Genomic DNA, 22,874 nt, shown 5'->3' with positions numbered 1-22,874 from the left:
AGGACATTTAAAATTATTTTGTTATGTAAAAGGGAATGGAGAAAGGGAGAAATTACACCAAGACATTCATGCTAATCATACTTATTACAAAATATTATCTCTAAGCTTCTTAGAGCCTAGGAAAATGAGGAAAACCCAATAGACAGCACATCTTTCACTCTTTGTGTGTCTCCCTAGCAATCTATACTATCTGTCTATCCATCTATTTCTTTATCAGCCTGTATTACAAATAATTTGAAAGTTTTGATATTAACTTGCTCTGAAGCTTCCAAGAAAAGATGCAAAGAAACATAATGACAATATTTATACTAGTAGATTGAAAAACAATTGCATCTGTTATACCGGCGATTACTACATATATTGGTCTTTGGAAAAGACACAGACATAAAATTAATGTCTTTACTACCAAAATTCAGAAAGTGCGAAGTAGCAAATAAACCACCAATAATTCCATGGCCCTAGTCTTATCATTTAAGTGCACGTGACATTTAGTTACTAACATTTATGTCTATAGACATATAAGTATATTCACATGAATATATACACAAAATATACATGTGTATGAGTTATATGTATTAAGATCAACACACACAAAATGATAATATAATATGTTGTTTAAATGATTTTTTACTTTAAAAATATATCATGAATTTATATTTTCCATATAAATGAAAGTACATACAGGGTGGGACAAGAGTTGGTTTACAGTTGTGAGTACATGAAACAGAGTTTATTCTTTAATTATTATTTATTAATTGTTGTATTATTTTCCATACAAATAATTGTAAATCTACTTTTGCCCCAACCTCTATACAACATATTTAATGTAAGAAGAGCTAGAATATGTTTTCAATTAAAGAAAGATCCATATGTCCCAGAATCCAGTCCTGAAAAAGATGAAAATAAAGGGGACTATGTTCTTCTTAGCATACCATAATTCTTTCTAATGGCATTATTTAGAAATAGTATAATACCATTTTATGCAGCAATATCTTTATATGTGTGTTTCTGCACAGATATTTAGGTATGGATGGACATATATAATTTACATCTGTGTATGAATATGTGTGTATATTCATATATGTGTTTTGCAATTCACATTGATGCTTAAATTCATGTGACTATTCTTTTAATGCTTGGAATTATTATGGACAATCTAGGACACAGGCTTCCCTCAGAATACTCCTTCCTGACAAAGACACTGGTATGTTGGCACAACTATTAAACATTCATAATCATCATCCATTATGTGGGTATCATCTCTCTCTTTGAATGGTGTGTACCACCTTACCTGATTAGCATTTTATATGCCATATGTCTTAATGTCTTCTTCTCTTTCTAAGACACTTTAAGGGCAATGATAAGAAGTAAGAATGCAGATGAAAAGTATCCTGTCTCTCAAATCTGCAAATTCAACTGCAAGGGCTTTATTTGAGCACATTTCAGAGCTGCCTGATTGACTACTCCATACACTGAAGAATGAATGGCAATTGAGACCACTCACGCTGAACTAAAGGAATGTGGAAGGAAACACTTTTGATGCAGAGTTCAACTGTAAGAGATAAACAGTATTATTCTACATTAAGAAGCAGCATTTTTTTTCACTGCAAATCTCAAAAGAAAAATTTACTCTGGGATATCTTTTGAAAAATTCTTATTGTTCTGCCTGCTTTAAACAAGTTATGTAAGTTTGACACTTGATGTACTTTTGTAGCTATTCCAAAGCTTTATGCAGACGTTGCAATATGACCTGAATGGTGGACACATTCTGGGCAATGGATAACCTTGTAAGGTAAAAAAAAACATCAAAGACATCATTTCTGAGTTTTCTGATAGTAGCTTCATTTAGAAATTCATCTGATTATAGTTTTCTGTCAAGGTGATTCTTAACCATTTTTATATTATGGCACATATTTTAAAAATGATGATATTTAGATATCAGCCATAAATGTTGCTGGTTACCCACAACTGGAGACCAGACTGAAAATACACTTAGTTGCAGGCTCTCCCTGGCCGTGCAGGGAAGCCATGCGGGGCATGGTAAGGGGATGGCCCGACAGACCGGGAATTTTGCTCTACAGGATCTTCACGCTGCACTAAGCAATATACTGCGATGCCTTGTACGCAGCTAATCGGCATAATGGGAATGTGGGTAGGAACTACATTATTCAACATAGCAAATTTCATATAAATGAAACCATTCAATAACTAGAGGTGTACATTTGTAGTAATTTTTAAACTTTGGGCTATGAAAAACTTTACAAAGCTTAACCCTAAAGTTAGACTCTTATAAAGGAGAAAGTTTAAAAGCTCAGATACATAAAAATTTAAAACTTGTGCACTTCAAATGGAGAAAAATAATAGCATACAAAAGAAATTAAAAAAAATAACAAACTTTATCCATAAGCTTGTAAGACAAATACATTAATAAAAAAAGGGGTAAAACAAAGTGTAACAGAGATGAAATACAAGTAAGATATAATGGAAACAAAAAAAAGTACAAATTAATTAATGATCCAAGAGGAACACATAGAACAATGAGCTACTTCCTACCAGCAATTTATCATGTAAAATACTATTCAATATGATCAAATACTGGATAAATATATACACTCATATTTTATTGTAAAAATTATAAACTATTATGTCTTTGGAGTACAACAAAAAATAGCTGCATACCCTTTGACTAGCCATTTCACTTATAAGAATTTTACTCTAAGTGGGGGGGGGAATTCTGTTTCCCCCCCCCCACTTAGAGTAAAATATAGTAATATATATAAATATATATTACAATATATATTATAATTATATATAGTCATTTACATATGGGAATGTTTATGAAAATTTAAAACAATTAAAATATTAAAAAATAGAAAATTGGTTAAGTAATATATGCCATATCTAAAGGTTGAAATATATTAAAACTTATTAAAAATGATTACATAAAATTGTGTTTATACATATTGAAAACAATTTTATATATTTAAAACTAAAAAATTATCTTCCGTATGATAATGTTATATAATTATAGAGAGTTAAATGTGGATACAAAGAAATATGAATATCTTAATAAATAATCTAGGAGTTTATATATCAATATTTTAATAGTATGCATGGTAGAATTATTTTCTCCATTTTTTTTATAAGAGTTCTTAATGCATATTTGGAACAGGTACTTTTTGTGTAAAATAAACAAACAAGAGCCATTTCTTCTTGAGTAGTATGTGATGGCAGAGTAGCAGATAATATTTTTATAGGCTTCTGGACATTATCCATGTCATTTTTTAATTGCCTCAGAACTTACATTTTGCCCATGACTTAATGAAGCAGATCCAAAATCAGATTTTGATTATCTAGAGTCTATAACTTAACCATCATTACTTCTGACATGTCCTTATAAGCAAGAGGCCATTTCTGAATATATAATATTGAAAAGTCATAATTGAAATTCGTAAGATTCTCATTCAATATTGATTGAGCATGTATTACATATGAGGTACTGTGTTATCCATGAAGGGTGAAATCGAGATATGGACATGGTCCCTAGCCTCAAGGCATTTATGGACTGGCAGAAGAAATACTGCACACATCACAAGGCAGCTGTGATAAACGCCATGGAAGAGTCACTGATAAAATGAGATCACAGAAGGGAGAGTGAATTTTCTGAAATGAACTTCAAGAATCATAAAATTAAATTATTTATACTAATTTATATTTGCTAAGGCAAGAGAAAATATTTAGTCATTTTAGGAGCTCTACAACGAAATGGGTATATACTAAAGGGTTCATCTCCCATTATTCAGAAAATTTTATCAGAATACTTCATTCTCCAAAATTTCAGCCAATTAAGGCTTTTTATCCTGGAAAATATTTTTTCCATTATTATGCTTAGTTTTATTATTCCTAATCTAATCTCATATTTAGATCATGATGAGTTAATAATGTTACTTCTATACATTTAGACAAACTAAAATGTTTTCCAATTCTCTGATTTTGTCATATTCTTTCTCTATAAAAAGTAAAAGTGTCACATAATGAGATGGTTAATAATTTTCCCCAATATTCTTTTGCCTAAATATATCACCCAAATCAGAGAAGAAAATTTTGTTCCTCCAATTTTTTGCAAGTCCATGTAATAAAATTAGAATAGTATAACTATGGAAAGACTCAAGCATCATCTTTCCAGTTAAAAATCTCAGTTTTATTTAGTGTGCATGCGTGAGAGAGAGTGAGAAAGAGTTAGTTTTGGGAACTACTTCTTTGAGTAGGTAAACTTTCTCCTTGAAAACAGAAACATAAATTTGTAACATGGTAAAAAATATAATAGCTAAAACACTAATAAGAAAAACAAAACAAACTGTATTATTTTGACAAAGAGTGCACCAACTTCTTTTTTCAATTACTGGTAGTAATTTTGGTGTAAAAACCTTGCATTATTTAGATACAGTTTGTTTTAAATGTGAATCTCTTACTATTGTACCCCCATGAAAATTAAGAGCCAAACGCATATCATTGGTAATATTTCCTCAGTGTATGAAGATGCTATTAGCAGGATTTTTTCACCAAGTCTGAAATCGTAGAGAGTAGAAGAGACTTCAGAAATCACCAACTTCTCATTCCATGGAGAAACGTCTCCTACTACCATTTTGTTGTGTGATAAACACTCTGACAAATTCTGAATCAGGCCCTGGAATGTAACTCAATAGGTTCAGAGCATATACAGAAATCTATTTTTTTAAATGAGTGCTGTTATTTACCAAGATGAATTCCAGGTTCTAAATGAATTCTTTTTTCCTAGGTAGTCTTCTCATTATGTAAGAGAAAATATTTATTCTGTTTCCAGGATAAAGCTCCTTCTACTTTGTGAAGGTGAAATAAACAAAAAGCCTATGGAAAAGCTTTGATTTATTTTTTTCTGCAATCATCTTCCTAGATCATTAGATGCATGCTCCACAGGGATTATTTTTCTTCTTTAATGAACCAAAAGGTAGAATTGTTTCTTCTGAGCTTTTCCACCAGGTGTTTTACTAGGTAGACACTGGTAGCATGCATAATCGCTGATATCTCAGACAGAAATTGGTGTCCAGCTCTGGCAGGCAGCACTTTCTTCGGGCACTCATAAATCCTGGTTGGAAAGGGCCTTACTTTATGGAATGGAATGCCTAGACCAAATACCTACATTTAAGGATTGGTTTCTGTTTCAGAAATTTTAAAATAATGCTTACAACCTTGTGTTGATTTTGTTTTTTATTTCTGCTCTTGTGTGAAATGATACTTTCAGGAAAAACTCTTCACATTCTAAAGCAGGATTCAGCAAACTACAGCCAAATAGCGCACCCCCTATTTTTGTAAACAAAGTGTATTTTGAACACAGCCATGCCTATTCCTTTACTGTTGTCCATGGCTGGTTCCCTGGTGACACAATAGTAGCACCAGAGATCATGTGGCCCACAGAGCCTAAAATACTTACAGTCTGTCTGTTTACAGAAAGTTTTCTGATTCCCGCTCAGTAGTCATACCACTATTTTAAGATCCATGTAGAAAACTTGTACAAACTCCTCTTGATTTTTTCTCAGGATGTATAAAATTAATATATACATAGCAATATATGTTCATACATATTTAAGTATGGGCAATACAAAAGAAGTGACTACCTGTTATAATGAGTAGAGTTTATCAAATAGTGGTATAAAGTATTAACAGTTAGGGATTATTTTGCTAAATTGTTGATTACTGAGACTCTCCAAAAAGCAATACTTGTTATTTTGCTTCAGAGACTTTTTGGAATATCTATTTTATTAAATATAGGAGGAAATAAGTGAATGAAGAGATACAGGCCACGCTGAGAATTATTTCACAGAATAGATGAAGGGGTATGTTAAAGGGATAACAGAATGCCTTATATATCTCTCCATACAGATTTTTAGCAAGAGAAGAAACATGTAAATTTGGGAAGACCAATTTCTCAAATGAATCATCAATATTACATGAGTCACATCAGTCACTAAAGAGCATGGACAGTACCTTCTACAAAGAAGTAACAAGGCTGCGTAACAATAGGAGAGTAAAAAATAATGAGAAAAACATTCTTTTAAATCCTCTCAAAGTTTCCGCTGAGTGGAATCCACTTGGCGAATATTAACCCTTTCTTTTCTTTCACAGGGAAGAAGATGGATTTGAAAGTGTAAAAAAAAATTTTTTTTTTTATTCAAACACCATGCTTTCTTATTCTATTCAGAAAGAACGTGTAAACTTGAATTAAAGGCCGTTTTTTGCTCTTCTTTCTGGAATTTCCATTTCTATTAAATAAAATCAACTCACTTTCTCCACTTCGGAACAGAAGCTGCAACTTATTCACTTGGCACATGGTGTTTGATTTGTTCATTGATCTTTTATATAAGCTTACTCTTTTGAAGAAACATTTCCAGAGACAAATTTAACTTTTTTTCCCTATGAACATATTATCATTTGTGGTTTCAACATAACAAAGGATACCCTACTGAACTGAATTGGAAACTCACTTCTCTGTTCAATATGTCTGCTGTTAAGAAAATAATTGAGCCCAGGGAGGTGGTCACTCCTACAAAGAGTGTGGGCAAGTAGAAATACCATGGGTTTTGAGCCTAGAAGTCAATGATAATCACTAATTGTGAGACCTTTGGCCTCGAGGCCTCTAAATTTCCTCACTAAATGAGGAGTGGAATGGATGGACCTTCAGGTTCCTGCCTATTGCAGTGGAGGTCATTTGGAGACTCTGCAAGTAAACTGAGAAGGAAATGAATTTAGATGTAAAAATAATCATAACAATAATAAAATGAAAATGGATTGGGGAAAATAATCTATTAAAATAAGAAAAATATAATTTTTAAAGTTAACAATTTAAAAATAAATACTTATTTGAATGTTTATCTGTAAGGGGATTTTGAAAAATATTTTTTAAATTATTCAAAATAATTAACAAAGACATAGAAAAATTAATGTTTGAAATGGGTTTAGTCCATTAGGTTTCTTAGCTCACAAACAACAGAACTGACTCTGGTTAATTTCAGGAAACTGATTGGAAGGCTTCCTGGAGCTTCCAGAATAATTGGGAAAAACTGAGGACCAAGTCTGGACAGAAGAAATAACTGATGTGTATCTGGAGTGCCAGGACAGGCAGCTATAGAATGTTCTCAAAACTTAGACAGATTATTCTAAATGCTGCTGCTGCAGCAAAATAATTCACATGCTTCCAAAAGTCTGTTCCATTTTGTGTTCAATTGTACTTTCAAAGTAACTTTATGTCGTATAAATGTTGTGAAGGTTATAAAATATAGCCATCATACACCAACCTATTGAAAATATTTTCCACCAATATACACTGCACAGTACCTTAACTGTGCAGTCTAGGTTTGAATCCCTAAATACAAGATGATAATTCAGCCAGCTATTCAGCTGTAATGGAACAAGGATTGCCCGCCTCCCTGTTTGGTGGGGAGGGGGGGTCTTCATTCTCCACCATCACACCCTTCCAGGTTGTCCACTGCCACAGCCGGGGTCTATTTTAGTTACGGTCCTGCTTCTGATGACACTTTCTATATAAAGAATTATTTAAGTTTTAAATGAAGAAAAAAATCCAGTTAAAATAATAGGATAAATGTATCACTTTCTTCATGGGAAATCTAAAAGAAGGCAAGAGTTGATCCAGCAGCTTGAATATTATCACCAAAAACCTGATTCCTCTCTGTGTCTCTGAGCTCTCCATGCTCTGGCCTTACCCTCTGACTCCACGCTGTTGCTCTTAACTACTCCTGGCTTCCCAGTAAAATGACTGTCACAATTTCAACACACACCACCAGCAGAAAAAAAGGTGATTTTTCCTAGCAGCTTACAAAGGAAAGTAAAAAAGCTTGCTTTCTCAAAGACAGTCAACATCTCACTGTCCATTGAATCTCTTTGTGTAATGTGTCCCTTTGTAAACTGACCACTGTTGTTATAGAGATGGGCTGTGATGACTGGATTAAGTCATTCGGGGCCCATCTCTACCAGGAGGGTCAGGACAAGCCTACCCACACCATGTGAGTGAGACAGGAGGAGGAATGGAGAGTAAAATGACAACTCTCTATTACATACATATTTAAAGACTGTCATATCTTCTTATAGTAGTTTCATAAAGAATAATGTTCCATATCTAAAATGAGGATTATATTGGATTTTGTAAAGGAATAGGAGAATGCCTTATACCATCTAACTTTATTATTTTTGCTTCAATGAAGTTCCGTACATAGCTTACTTCTAACAATGCATAATATACATAACCACATCCACACTTGGAAAAGAACTGTGATAATTACCCTATTTCACATAAGAAACTATGGTAATGGCTTTTGGTCCCTGATGACACGACATCTGTTGGATTCAGATCAGTGATCCAGAAATAAAAAGTCCCGCTTTTAAAATTTCATATGCCAACAACTAATTTAAGTCTTTCTCTTTTAAATTAGAAATATTTGAGATCATTTCTGTCTCCTTTGTTCCTTTTTTATACCCCCCTCCTAATCTTTTAAAAAACGAATAACAAAAAGCAGATTCCGTATGTATACGTGTGTGACCACTCTGACAATTTATTTTCACTGCATCAGTCTACATAAACCAATGTGAGACATGTGGCTTTATTTCCGGGATCCTGTTCTATCTGCACTCATTCTTTGCTGAGATGAGAGGGTTAACATTATTTTCGTAATACCACTACTTGATTAATTTGTCAAACTATTCTCTTAAAGTATTTTTTCTAAACATTTTGTGTAATATCTTTTTATGCCACCCTTAGTTTTATTAGAACTTTGAGTTAATTTAAAGATTTCTCTACAATATCCAAACACTATAATAAATATAATTTTTCATCCTTCCTTAATGATTACCAATATATGAGTTTTTATTTTACTTTTAGACATAATGATAAGTATCCTGGTTTGCAAATCCCCACCCACTGTGGCCGTAGAGACAGCTACAGAGAAATCCTTGTCATTTTATGCCCATGCCAGCAGCCACTGCAACCAACAATTCTGATTGGTCTTTTATTACACACCCTGCCCATGGCCACCTGCAGCAATATTCTAGGGTGGCTGTCTCCTCCAGCTCTCTCCATTCAAGTGGGAGATGTCCTGGCAGGGAGTATGGTCCAAGTAGTCACAACTTTTATGTTTTTTGCACCCTTTCTCAGTGTGTTAATAATAGAAAAATGTAATTCCATAGAAAGTGTGGTCTTACGCACCATCGCATAGGTAAATATTTAATTTTACCGTGGGTCCAGCTTCTTTGGCCTAATATATGTTTGAAAGTAAAATTAGAACATGTGAGAGGAAAATGAAAAACTTCATTAGTTATTAATTTGGTAGTTTTGTGAGAAACTTTTTAGATTCACACTTAATAAAAATTATTTTTTGATGAATGTTTCATTTACACATAGGTGAATGGGCATGTAACACACACATACAAACACATGCAAACAAATCCATACACACCAGTCAAATGATAAACCTGGCATGAAAGAGATTTCTAAGTAATATTTAGCATATTCTACAAAGATTGGTCAAATAATAGAATGCTAGCTCGTCTCACACTGTCTACACACAGCCTGATTCTAAATCGCAGCCTCATTCAACTCCAGCGTAAAGAAAGGCCTAGGACTTCAAACTAACTCAGGCTTGTTCTCTAATTCACATTACGTCTGCCCACACTCTATTCAATTTCACTTGAAAGAGTAACACAAAAAAATCACTAATCATGCTAAATGTTCAAAGAACCATCTTTGATGTAGAATTAAACAAAAGTTGAAGTATTTTGTCGAACAGCAGTATTTCTCTGACAAGTGAATATCTCTGCTATTCATGCTATTAAACATTGTGCGGTTTTCATTCCAGTAACATCAGTTTTATCGCGTCACTTTCCTCTTGGCATTTCCATTTCAGTGCTGTTTGCGTTGGTTGGGCCTATTAACACTTTACTTAAATTGGTGCCAGTTTTTCCCAGACTACAGTGGTATTTGATCGAATATCTTGATAAAGGGTAAAAGAAATAAAGGAAATAATTTTAAAACATACAGAGGTGGGAAAAGGTAGGTTTAGAGTTATTCATATGAAAAATTACACAATAATTAATAAATAATAGTGCAAGAATAAGCTCTGTTTCACATACTCATAACCATAAACCTACTTTTTCCCACCCTTGCATGTTTCTAACAATCCTGGGAATGCCAGCTTTTCTATACCGTGCCAAAAAATTATTTACTGTACCTGGATCAGACACATTTTCTGCTACAAGCACACAAACTCCCAAGTAAACGTTTCCATTAAAATGCATCTTTAGATGAACTAAGTTGCTTAGAAACTGTTTAAATTAGTTTAGGATACTGGGCAACTAATTCTGAAGAGTAGTAATGGAATGTGGTGTAGATTCCAGAAAGGATCTAATCTTTACGGTCTTCATGGACTACTCTGCGTGTCAGGGAAGGCAGCTGCCATTAGTTCTCTTGATATAAAGGCTGTGTCGACCTACTGAGGGCTAATAATCGAACCTGCCGGTGAGGCTCTTGGAGGAGCAAGGACAAAATTCTGCCTTTAATTCCCTAGAGGGCACCATGGATGGACAAGTATTTTTGATTCATCCATTCATAGGTCACCTGTTGAAGAACCTGCTAAGTACCAGGTACTGATTTAGATTCCAGGAAATCACCCGTGAACAAAACAAACGGCAATCCCTCCATGTCCTCCTGTGCCTTACCTTCCCGAGGGAGAGGCTGGCAGTACACCTGGTCGATAAAGGCATTATATAGCACGCTACGGTAGTAGGGAGGAAGGGCTCGGTGGTAGCACACGGGAGGGCTGGGGGGAAAACTTTAAATCAGCTAGACACAGAGGTTCTCGCTGTGAAAGACCTTGGCTGTAGCAGAGAGCGATGGAAGTGCAGCAGGAGATGGGGTCAGTTAGTTAGGAGATTAGATTCTGTTGGGCCTTTTAGGCCATTATAAGGTCCTTGGCTTTTACACAGAGTAAACTAAGAAGCAGAGCACAGTATTGTCTGAGTGAGGATTTAAGGATAACAGTGGCTGGGATTCTGAGAACGGGCTGTGGGAGTCAGGGAGCAGAAGTGGCGCAGTTCAGAGGCTACTGAAAACATCTTAGGCGGGACAGGAGTGGAGACAGAAGAGGCAGTGAGACAGGGATGGATTCCGACTCTCTCTCGGAAGTAGAGTCAAGAGGACGTCCTCAGGAAGTGCATGAGCAATGTGAGATAAAGAGGGGAATAAAGGGTGACTCCAACAGTTTTGGCCTAAACAACTGCTTGAGAGGTAAGATTCCGGAGGTCACACAAGAGACACATTGCAACTGCTGACAAGGAAAACAAATGTGGTGAAGTAACCCTTATTATGACACTCTCATTATTTCTAAACCAGCCCCCAAAAGAACTTTGCCATATCTAAAAACTTTCATCCTAAGGAATTGTGGAGAGTTCAAGCGAGGCCTCATTCTGGGAAAACTGTTTAAGAATTGTAGCCCCAGAGGTTGGAAGTATCATTCCACACACAGCCAAACGTTGCTAAAGACAGATATCAGAAGGATGAATGTGAACTTTGAAAATCACAATCAAGTTTATTATTCAGGAATGGTGAAGAATTAAGGAGAGATGCCATCTGGGCAGCAAAAGTCCTCCCGGTCACTGACATGTGAACCTAAATGCGGAGGGTTAGAGCTAGAGAGTGCATGGTGGGAACGCAGGCTCCATGAGCCTCAGAGAAGAACCCTCTCCTTAGCTTTTGCTCTCCAAGAAGAAAGAGGCCTGTGAAGGCTGATTCTGGCACCTTGTTCTGAGGATCAGGGTAAAGCCAACAAGTTATTAACTTGTGATTGAACTATCATCTGATCTAATGTAGCTTTGTTATGGGAAAATAAGTTTATATGGTTTGTGATTTTTAAATGTGCTTTTGATATGTTGTCTAATTATACAAGGATGTCATTAGACTGAGCTGGCCTTCATAGCTACAGAATCTAACCCAAAATGTTCAGAAATTAAATGTAAGGAAAGCCAAGCACGAACAGTCAAATAGACTTTCCCAGAGAATGCAACCACTTAAGCCATAGCCAATCAAATAAATTCCTTGTTTGGCTTCTGCCTCTTCTCTATAAAAGTTCTGCCCCTAGCTCCTCTTGGTGGAGTGCTCCTAACCACTTCTGGTGACACTCTATTCAAATCAATTTTTGCTCAAATAAAACTCTTAAAAATTTTAATATGCCTCAGTTATGCTTTTAACAGACACACTATCTTTTGATTCCCATAATAACTTTTTGAACTCTGTAAGAGAGTATTATTAGTTATTATACCTGTTCTAAAGATTGACAAAACAAACAAAATTGAGGCTGACAGAGGTTAAGCAGTTGACCGAGTATCCCAGAGCCAATAAATTGTCAAGCTGAAATCATTCTTTCTAAACATACATTTAGACATCAATCTTGTGATTCCTACGTTGCTTACTGCTCTCCATTCTTAACTAATGTGGTTGGTAAAACCAGGAATCATTAAGGCAACTGGTATTTAAATTCAGAACTAGTCTACGCAGGCAAAGAGCACCACTGATAAGAACAGAAATAAGCAGTTCTGTTATCTTAACAGAGAGTCACACACGGCCAAGCTCTCTACCTCCTCTCTACAGGTGCCCCGACCCCCCACAAAAAAAGAAAAAAACCCCACAAAGAATAAAAAGTAATTATGTTGCTGGTTAAGGCTGGAAATTTAAACAATGTAATTTGGTTTTCATAATACAGTTGTTAATTATAATTCCTATCAATCCTTAATCTCATTAGCTTTGGTTCTTATCAACACCTAATACACATACACACAGTGCTTGTGAAAATAACCTAACTCATTACATATTTTTGTTTTTATTGGATGCATGATATTTTATTGCATTTTATTGATTTTTAGAGAAAGAGGAAGGGAGAGGGAGAGAGAGTGAAACATCGATGGGTTGCCTCCTGCATGCCCCCTACCAAGGATTGAGCCTGCAACCCAGGCATGTACCCTGACCAGGAGTCAAACAGGCAACCTTTCGGTGCACGGGACAATGCCAATCAATTGAGCCACATTTTAAGAATAATTTTATATTATCAAAATATAATTTGTTTTCTTCACTAAATGAAGTGAGTTGAATTATGCTCCTACTTTTCATAAAATTAATAGCCACAGTAACAGAGTAAATAGGATCGTTATGTTGGAGCATCCAAATATCAATATAGTGGCATTTTAGCTGTGATGACAGCAGTTGTGTAACATGCTTAAACTATATCTTGTAACGTAATTTGTGTTACTTGCATAGTATTTGCAAATAATTATGTCTTTTAAGAGACACTTTGTGGTTTGAAAATATTGACTATTATCATGTTGCTCAAATAAACAGTGAATTGTATTTATAAATATGTCTATTTTATGAATGTAATGATTAATTTTTTTCTAAGTGAATTTTCCCGACAGATGAGCTTTTAAAATAACAGGACATTTTACCATTCGTGCACCTGTGTACACTACTATCAGTTAAAGGATATTTGTCTACATTATATTTTCCTTTTAATTTCACACTTGCAAAAATAAAGCATTTGGCTGGGAAGTGGTCCTTCTGTTGAACTATCTCACTCTTCAATACAACTGTTTGACAAGAGACCCAGTTGGCCATCATTTTACTCTGCTTCAGGACCAGCTGCTCCAAAAGTGTGAAGTAAGCCTAGCTGTGACTTAAGTCTGCCAGTCTAATCTCATTACCAGCAACTCTGCTGCAAATCTATGTAGATTGTATCTCTTCTATCTGAAATCCCAAGTTTGTACTATTGTTTAGAGAACACAATGAAATAACTAATAACATATAAGCATATACTTAGTAAAAGACCTAGCGCACACATGCTCAATATACATTAATTTTCCTTTCTAGTCTTCTCAGCAAAAGAAGTCTGCACTGCTTTCAGTTCTCAGTTTCCAGTCACCCAAACACACATTCGGCTACGCCTTCCTAAGTCCACTAGCCTGTTGCTCTTCACATAGGACACCCGGGTTTGAATTAATGATCAGCAGCAACCTAGTCTTGAAATACCAAGTGCGTCCCTTTGAGGTGGATTTAAAAAGTGGACAGACTTGCAGTACTAGCCCCGAGGGTGACTGAGTTGAGATTAATTGCAGTTATAAATGTGATGTAAGTGGGGAATTATTTTCAAATGATAGATTAGGCGATACATTAGGCATTTGATTATTAAATTCCTAGAAAGAAAGAAAAAGAGATAGAACTTTGAGGAAAGAGGATTGATGAAAAAGTCTGGAAAGAGATTTTAAAAGGGACTAGAGGAGAATAAAAGGAAAGTGAAACAAAAAGAGCCAAAAATGGAAATAAACTTGGATTATATTTGTTTTATGCCTGGCACATAGCTTACTATGTGAGTGCTGTAGAAGAATGGTTGACTGTCTTCAGCATTGCTCCAAAAATTTCTGTCTGTATTTTCAATAGCATGAGAGACAAGTATTATGATACTAAGGCTGAGAATACATGCCCTATACAGCACAGCAATGTCATCTCTAACTATTTTGCTCAACTAGTACCACTTCCTAGGAAGGTTTATTTCTCAAGTAATTATTTTGTGTAATTGTAAAATTCAGATTTCTTTTCAGGTGTGTTTATTTTAAGGAACACTGCCTGAATGCAGTGAACTGACCCAACCTGTGTGCCTATCTCCAAAAGATGTTATTGGAATGAGCAGAGAAGTAGTTTATGAATATAAAAAAAAGTTCAATTATAAATATATATAGAAGTTCAATTCCTTACATGCAGTAAAATGCTTTAGAAAATTAAAAACGGTTCAGAAAATAACTAAAAATATCACGTGTCAGTATCGAAAAGTGATGTTCAATCTCTCCTTATGCTTTCCTCATCAAATTCCCTAAAACAACATCAGAATTTCATCCAGATAAATTATGAGTCTGATCTTAACATACCGTTTAACTTTTAGGCTGAAAGGAATCAGTAATCTCCAAAATACTAATAGGTTAGTAAAAAATGACATAAATAACTTGTTTTAGATGAAGTAGTGATTCTACAAGCACAACCATCTTTTTAAATATGATGAAAAGATCTTTTGAAAAATTTCTAACACATCACATGACAACTTACATAGCATGCTAAAAGATTGTCTCAAATGGAGCTGAAAGTTGTATTGTTGTAATAAGTACTTTTCCAGACACTGACAGGTTAAAAGACCATACCAAAAACCACGGTCTTCTTTGCCAACTGCACAGATTTCCTGAGTTACTTTAAAAGATTTGGCTAAATAAACTCTCTGACTGAAGACTATGGTTACATATTTGAAGGTAACAATTTTTTATGATTTTACCTCAAGATACATTTGGTGATTGGAAATTTAATACTGAACAGCAGCCTCTTGAAAACTTCAGATTTAAGGAGCCTCCTGTGCAAATTGAAGAATTCACTGAATACAAAATTATTGTAATTTTAACAGACTTAGAATCTAATGATTACTTTAATATTCATGCTGAGACTTTCTAGATGTTGGTTAATGTTAGCTAATTTGTGCTTTAGATAAGTATATTTTAGTTTCTGTAATTCTTTCTTAATTGAAAAGTGAATGACTTTTAAAGTTTTTTTCCCAACAGTATTTTATGCTTAGCCTCAGCGGTATGTAAGAAATTTTGCATCTCTAAAGCATGAACTAGAGTCTTTTGAGGGTATTTTTTTTCATTTTTTAGGATTTACAGCTGGAAAGCTAATGATCACTTTACCGTTTGCTGAGTGAGATCTAGCTGCCACCGAGTGCACACGCCTGCATGGCGTTAGGAAGGTGAAGGCAAGGGGGCGTCTGCTGCTTGTGCTCGGAAGGGACGGTCGCAGAGATGCTGGCTGGCTCTGAGCCCTGGTAAAGGAGTCAGGACCAGTAGCTTTGTGGGCTTCACGGGGCAGGCTCTGAGGCGCAACATTTCCCTGTATAATATGGTGGAGGCAATGTTGTCCTAAAGCCAGCAACTGTGGCGATAACTTTGAGGTCATTAGATCTTAATAGAAGTGCTCGGGTTCCAGAATCGGCATCTATCTAATGACTGATAAAAGACCTGGTTGGAAAAGGGCAAGAGGTATGTACAAATATGTATATTATGTATATGTACTGTTAGCAATAAGAAAAAAATCTTTAAAGGGTATATAAATGTTCAAGAAAAGAAACTGGTTAACAAATGGTAAATTTGTTAAATATACATTATTTGTTTATTTAGAAAAAAGCAAACCTAAAGAAACATTGTAAGTATATTACAATGAATTCTATTATATTTTTGTCTAGATTCACTCATGTGCCAATAATATTATAATATATGTTTATAATATATTAAGGGGGGGAAATGCAGATGACTGTTTCCTTTCAGTATATTTACATGCATTATAAAAAAAAGTCTCAGTGGTTTTTATTCTGGAGAGTAAAATTACAGATTATTAATTATGTTTTTATTTTTGCCCATGTATAGTTTATAATTTTTCTACAAATAGAACAATACAATAATAAAAAAGCTAGATTAGTTCTCAAGGAACTCTTGGTAACGTACATAATTTTTTATGTAAATTCCTATTTCTAGGATACAGTGAAAATGTCAGTTATCCTTATGGATCTCTTCCAGGTTGGAACATGACACATCATTTGGGGATTCTGCAATACCTTATTATTTCCTGAACCTCTGATTACCTACTGAATATTATTGAAACTTGTATATAATGTTTTAGATGATAGTCTATATGTAGCTAGAAAAATATGCCATTTCATTTCAAAGCTGACTAAACATGAAGTTAGCTTTGTAAAACATAATTTATAAATGAATATCCTTTATTCAATTTCTGAACATTTCAAACGAAATAATTCTGGATTACTTTACTTAGAAAAGGGTGCTGTGGGGAAGGGAACAGTTGTGATGCTTTGATTCTAAACCAGCTTTTCTTTATAATCCTCTCTAGTTTCATGTCTATTTCAGTTTTACATCTAGGCTACTGCCACATTTAACTCTTCTCACAGTTACCATTGACTGTCACAGATAAATGAGCGGGATTCAGGGTGAGATGCTTATCACAGATGAATGTCTATAGCTACCGCTATGTTTATGTAGTTACAGTGCCCTGGAAAACAGTTTGTTAACGTCAACACCGAATCTGAAATTGTCAGGGTCTCATATTTGCCAACTGTTATCATAATGGCTTATAGATTTAGAGCCAGAATTCGTAAAGCACAACACAGATAAACAACAAACATGAAAGCTAACAACCTAGAAATCAGAAGAGCTTAGAAAACCAATTGCAGGCTCTCTTATACATTATGAAGCTAAACAAATGAAAACAATAAACAAACACACACATATATAAAGTATGAATTCAGGAGTAAATTGTTATATAAATAAAGGTTGTCTGAAGCAGCCATCCATAAAAATGTTTGATCCCACGTCACCACATCTGTGCCATATTTGAGCACCTTCAGGTAATTCTTTCTGTTTAAGAATTCTTCCTTAGGCTGAACTAAAATGATTTTTCTATTCCTTGCAGACATACAGAAAATTGCTATCATGGCCTTCAGGAGGATTGTTGTTTCAGGGTGAACATAGCTCAATTTCTTCTGCTGTTCAATTTCTTTCATCACCTTCGTCTTAAGTGATCATTTTGCAACTAAAAATATAGTTAACAGTAGTAACTGTGGAGGGATCAGTGTCAGGTTGTAGGACACTGAAGGCTATAAATTTGCAGGTGAAATTCCAGATCAAAGGGAAGGAAGAGCAAGTGACTTAAAGTCTTACCAGCACTATATATATATATAGTCAGAGAGAGAGAGAGAGAGACAGAGGGGGGGGAGAGAGAGAGAGGTATGTTTCTGTCATAGTATGTAAATTGTAGATCTTGCCATTTAAAGAAATCCATTTTCAAAGTAAAGGGATTAAACACTTAAATATGTTTCTATAAAGTTTTCAACTTTTACGCACATATAGGATTTCTTTAAAGCAGTATTTCTGTGGCTATTTTCATAAGATACCTGTAGAAAAAGGTTCTAGAATAAAACAAGTTTGGGAAAGATTGCTTGTTCTACTTATCTCTGGATGTTTGTCACACATGGTGACACACTGGAGGCTCTTCTGACTATAGATACGTTTCACCTCACCCACTGGAGAACATCCACTTAAAGCAAGGTTCATTTACACATTTATGTGCTTAACCACTTATTTAACATTAGTATACAAATTTCCTATTGTCTCAGAGAATCAGCTTTTTTTTTTTAGTCAAAGCATTTATTTTTACTTTTTCCATGAGCTTTTTTAGATTTTTCATTTTATATTTAGTTTTTTTCTTTATTTTTTTGACTTGTATATATTTAACATGTACAAAATGATGTTTTGATATACACACTGGAGAATGATTACCAAAATTAAGACAAGTAACACATCCATCATCACACAGTTATCATAGGTCACTGTGCGAGCGCATGTGTGTATGTGTGTGTGTGCTGAGAACGCTTAATATCTATTCTCAATGACTTTCCAGTATACAATACTGTATTATTAACTATAGTCACCATGCTGTACATTAGATCCTCAGAACTTATTCTCCTTACAACTGAAAACCTACTTATATCATCCCATTTCCATCCCCCAACTCCCCAACCCCTGGCAACCACCATTCTAGTCTCTGTTTTTATGAAGTTGATTTTTATTTTTTAAGATTTTCAATGTAAATGATACCAAACAGTAGTTCTTGTTGCTTGTGCTTTTGATGTCTTAACCAAGAAATCATTGCCAAGATCATTGTAAAGGATCTTTTTTCCTGCATTTTCTTCTAGGAGTTTTATCGTTTTAGGTTTTACATGTAAGTCTTTAATACATTTTGAGTTAATTTTTGTGAGTGGTATAAGATAGGGGTGTAAGATAGTTTCATTCTTTCGCATTTGTACATCCAATTTTCCCAGCACCATTTATTAAAGAGACTATCCTTTCCCCATTGTATGTTCTTGGAACCCTTGTCAAAAATTTGTTGACAGTATATGAATGGGTTTATGTCTAGGCTGTTAATTCAGTTCCACTGGTCTATGTTACTGTTGTTTTTTTATGCCACTACCATTCATTTTGATTACTATAGCTTTGTAATGCAGCTTGAAATCAGGTAGTATGAGGTTCTTATACTATTCTCCTTTCTTAGAATTGCTTGCGCAATTCAGGGTCTTTTGTGGTTCCATATAAATTTTAGCATTTTTTTTTTTTGTATTTTGTGAAATATGCCATTGGAATTTTCATAGTGTATTGAATTTGTATATTGCTTTGGGGTGTATGGCCATTTTAACAATGCTAATTCTTCCAATCAAAATACACAGGATATCTTTCCATTTATTTGTGTCTACTTCCATTTTTTATTTTTTTAATCAATGCCTTATACTTTTCAGTGTATAGGCCTTTCACCTTTTTGGTTTAATTTATTTCTAAGTATTTTATTGTTTTTGTGCTTTTGAAAATGGCATTGCTTTTTAAATTTCTCTTTCAGATAATACATTGTTAAGGTATAAATACAAATTATTTTGTTACAGAACCTAGTGAACCATTCAAATCTAAAATGTGAATACAAATACAAAATTGTTTGATTAAGATACCACTTAAAAAAGAAAAATAACAGACAAAAAAACAAGAAGGAAACCATAATTTATGTAACTTCTCAAAGATAAGCACACGTCAATAGATACTAAGATTACCCCAATACTTATACTTGAATAAGTGATACTTTTTTGTTAAGCATAAAATCATGTCTATTTAAACTAATTTCATTACTCATAAAAGTTCTACATAAAAATGTCATATGTCATAAGGGGAAAACTTTACTATTGTGGTTGCTATGTAGATGATTAATTGATGATGTTAGTGGTAGGATTTTAACCAAAACATATTAAAGATAAGGTAGGAAAAAAATGACAATTCATCAGAATAGGTTTAATTTATTTAATGGCAAATTATATTGTACAGCATTAATAATGCTATGTAGGTGAAACAATTTTATCTAGCCTGTCAACAATGATGATTTACTAATACTAGTCCTGAGTAAATGGTCATTTTTGAGTCCTGTAGAGGATTGGTCTCCAGTGACATTTTGTTTTATATACCAAACAAAATGTCACAGATAAAAACTAAATTAGATAAAGTCATTTTAAGAATGTGACACTAATTTTGATTGTGTGTATAAGTTCAAGCTAAATTTGTTTGAACTGCCCTTTGACTATATAGTTCAAATATTTAAATCAGCTGCTTTCTAAAATTCAGGGTCTTAACCATAATCTCACAAAGACTTCCTTTGATATCTAGACTTAAATAAAAAAGAATTTACAAATTCTCAGTGTATACTGAACAGGAAACTTTGTAAAACAGTAATAAATGAGAGGAATTGTTTGGTTTTAAGACAAAGCAAAGCCTTGTAAACCTAAGAGCTAGAAAAACCTGCCAATAGAATCACAGTTTTAAATGTGAGTCTTTGTTGAAGTGGTAAATTAAGGGAAAAAAGGGTTTTAAATCGGTTTATTAGCCTTTTTGTTCACTTCAGTTGACTACTAGCAGTAGAAGCAGCAGAAAGGAAGATAAATTAAGTAGAATGCACTGAAAAGAATTCACTATGAAAAAAAATTCACAGTGAACAGGAAAGTACAGAGAATTTCTCTTCTTAAAAAACTAAACAAAGCAAAAGATAAAAACAAACATACAAAAACTATATCATATATCATGAAAAACAAGTCAGCAGAAGAATGTTTCAAAGCCAATTTTACTTTTATAATTCATAGCAAGCAGAATAGAATGTAAGCTTTGGTTTAGTTCTCTGCATTAAAATGATCAACAAGAGAGAGAAAGAAAAGGCAACTGTCTTAATTCTACAACCATATGTCTGTCCTCTACCACTCTGTATTTTGAATAATATTATGGACTAAATGCCCTCCCCAAATTCATAAGTTGAAGCCTAACCACGAAAGTGACTGTGTTTGGAAGTAAGGCCTTTAAAAAGGTAAATACATTTAAATGATATCATAAGGGTAGGGCCCTAATTCAAGAAGGGAAAAAAATACCAGGAATGAGTGTGCACAGAGAAAAAGGCCGTGTGAGGACCCAGTGAGAAGGTGGCCATCTGCAAGCCAAGGAGAGAGACCTCAAGAGAAATCCACCCTGCCTGCACCTTATCCTGGACTCCCAGCCTCCAGTACTGTGAGAAAATAAATTTCTGTTCTTTAAGTCACCCAGTCAGTAGCATTTTGTTATGGCTATCTTAGATGACTAGGGCTATTTTTTAAAATTCCAAAGTGTATAAGCATAAAATCAAGAAAAAATGTTAAGTAATAACTGTTATTTGAAAGTCAGGCTTCTGGTAACTCAAGAATTTGAACTAATTATCTTCTGGGGCTTAAATATCTCATATGTTTTGTTTATACCCCCTAAAGAATAGATGCAGGGCCCAGCAGAATGAAAACCAGCACCACGGCGGGTAATCAGTAATAATTGTACAAGTACCCTGACAGACAGAGCTGTGGCAGTTCAATACCCCTCAGCCCGAGAGAAGAGCAGAAGCAGAAATTGTTCCCTTGATTTGAATAAGGAAATGGAAATGAACATCAGCTTGTGTGATTTGAATAGATGCTTTTTTGGATCATTATAGGAGGAGTTTGTTTACATACCTGAAGTATCGAGCTTTGAAAAGACTGGTGGTTAAATTTCTTCAAGATAAGTACATTGAATGTACTGACAAGTACATTCAAATGTTCTGTTAATGTTCTACAATGCATAATTCTAAATTAAACCCATCACATTTTCTCTTTCCTGTAAATTCTAGTACAGCACATAGCACACTTGCCCCTATATTTTAGCTTTTTATGCATGTCTTATGCTCATGGTAAAATATAAGTTCCTAGGCAACTGGGCATTTCACATGCTTATTGTTGCTTACACACTTAAAGTAAGGTCATACACGGTTGGATTCTCCATAAAAATTTATCACATAATAGAGCTCTGCAACAGATGAGGTATTCACAATGAAGTGATACTGTGGTAGGATTATGGGCTCAATACTCTAATTCATATCATTGAAATGAGATATATGTACTATATTTTCTGGTGGGCAGTTGTTGGTATATAAAAAATAAAACTTGTTTTTTAGACATCCTATAAAACAAATATATCTTTGCTAACTTTTTAGACTTTAAAAATAAAACAACACCATTTATCCTGTAGACAGTTTTACAATATTGATGCAATTGTTTGATTTTGATCAGGTTTGCCAGTTTCTGGCAGGTGCTTCGAAAGCAACATTTAAGAAGACTCTAGCTAGATTGACTACTTTCATATGTACAAATGCTTCAGGCTTCCCTAAAATAACCTCTTAGAAATTTCATCACTATTTATTTGAGATGTACACAGCACTGACTAATATGTGGATGATCAAATTCTGTTTTTCTAAAGGCAAAATCAATATCTTTTGATCTATGAAAGATTATTTCAAAAAATAAAGGTGGAACAGCAAAATATACAGAGAGAAGTATGTGTTTCTAGTGCATCCTAATGTTTAAAATTATTTTGGGGGGTAAATCTTATTTTATCTTAAATCTCATAACTTATTTTGCTTGAAGGCAGATGTGTTTTATTAACTAAGAGGCCACTGATCAGTATACCCTTTATTGGATAGTTAAGGGGCCAATGAAAATTACTTTCAAGAAAGAGCTTTTTCCAATTACAAAGCATTTATTCACTACTCATTTAGAGACCCTGGGTTCACCATTCTTCTCTATAGAACATCCCATAGTTCCCGGGAGAAT

General features: G+C 34.2%; 1 protein-coding gene across 2 annotated transcripts in view; it reads right to left on the bottom strand.

The window, feature by feature from the left end:
• Positions 1-22,874, bottom strand: part of NAALADL2 (N-acetylated alpha-linked acidic dipeptidase like 2) — a 661,226-nt gene that overhangs the window by 199,463 nt on the left and 438,889 nt on the right. The window lies entirely within an intron of this gene.

Source organism: Miniopterus schreibersii (genome assembly GCF_964146895.1).
Source record: "Miniopterus schreibersii genome assembly, chromosome: 5".
Lineage (NCBI taxonomy): Eukaryota > Metazoa > Chordata > Mammalia > Chiroptera > Miniopteridae > Miniopterus > Miniopterus schreibersii.
This window is presented reverse-complemented; position numbering and strand designations above follow the sequence as displayed.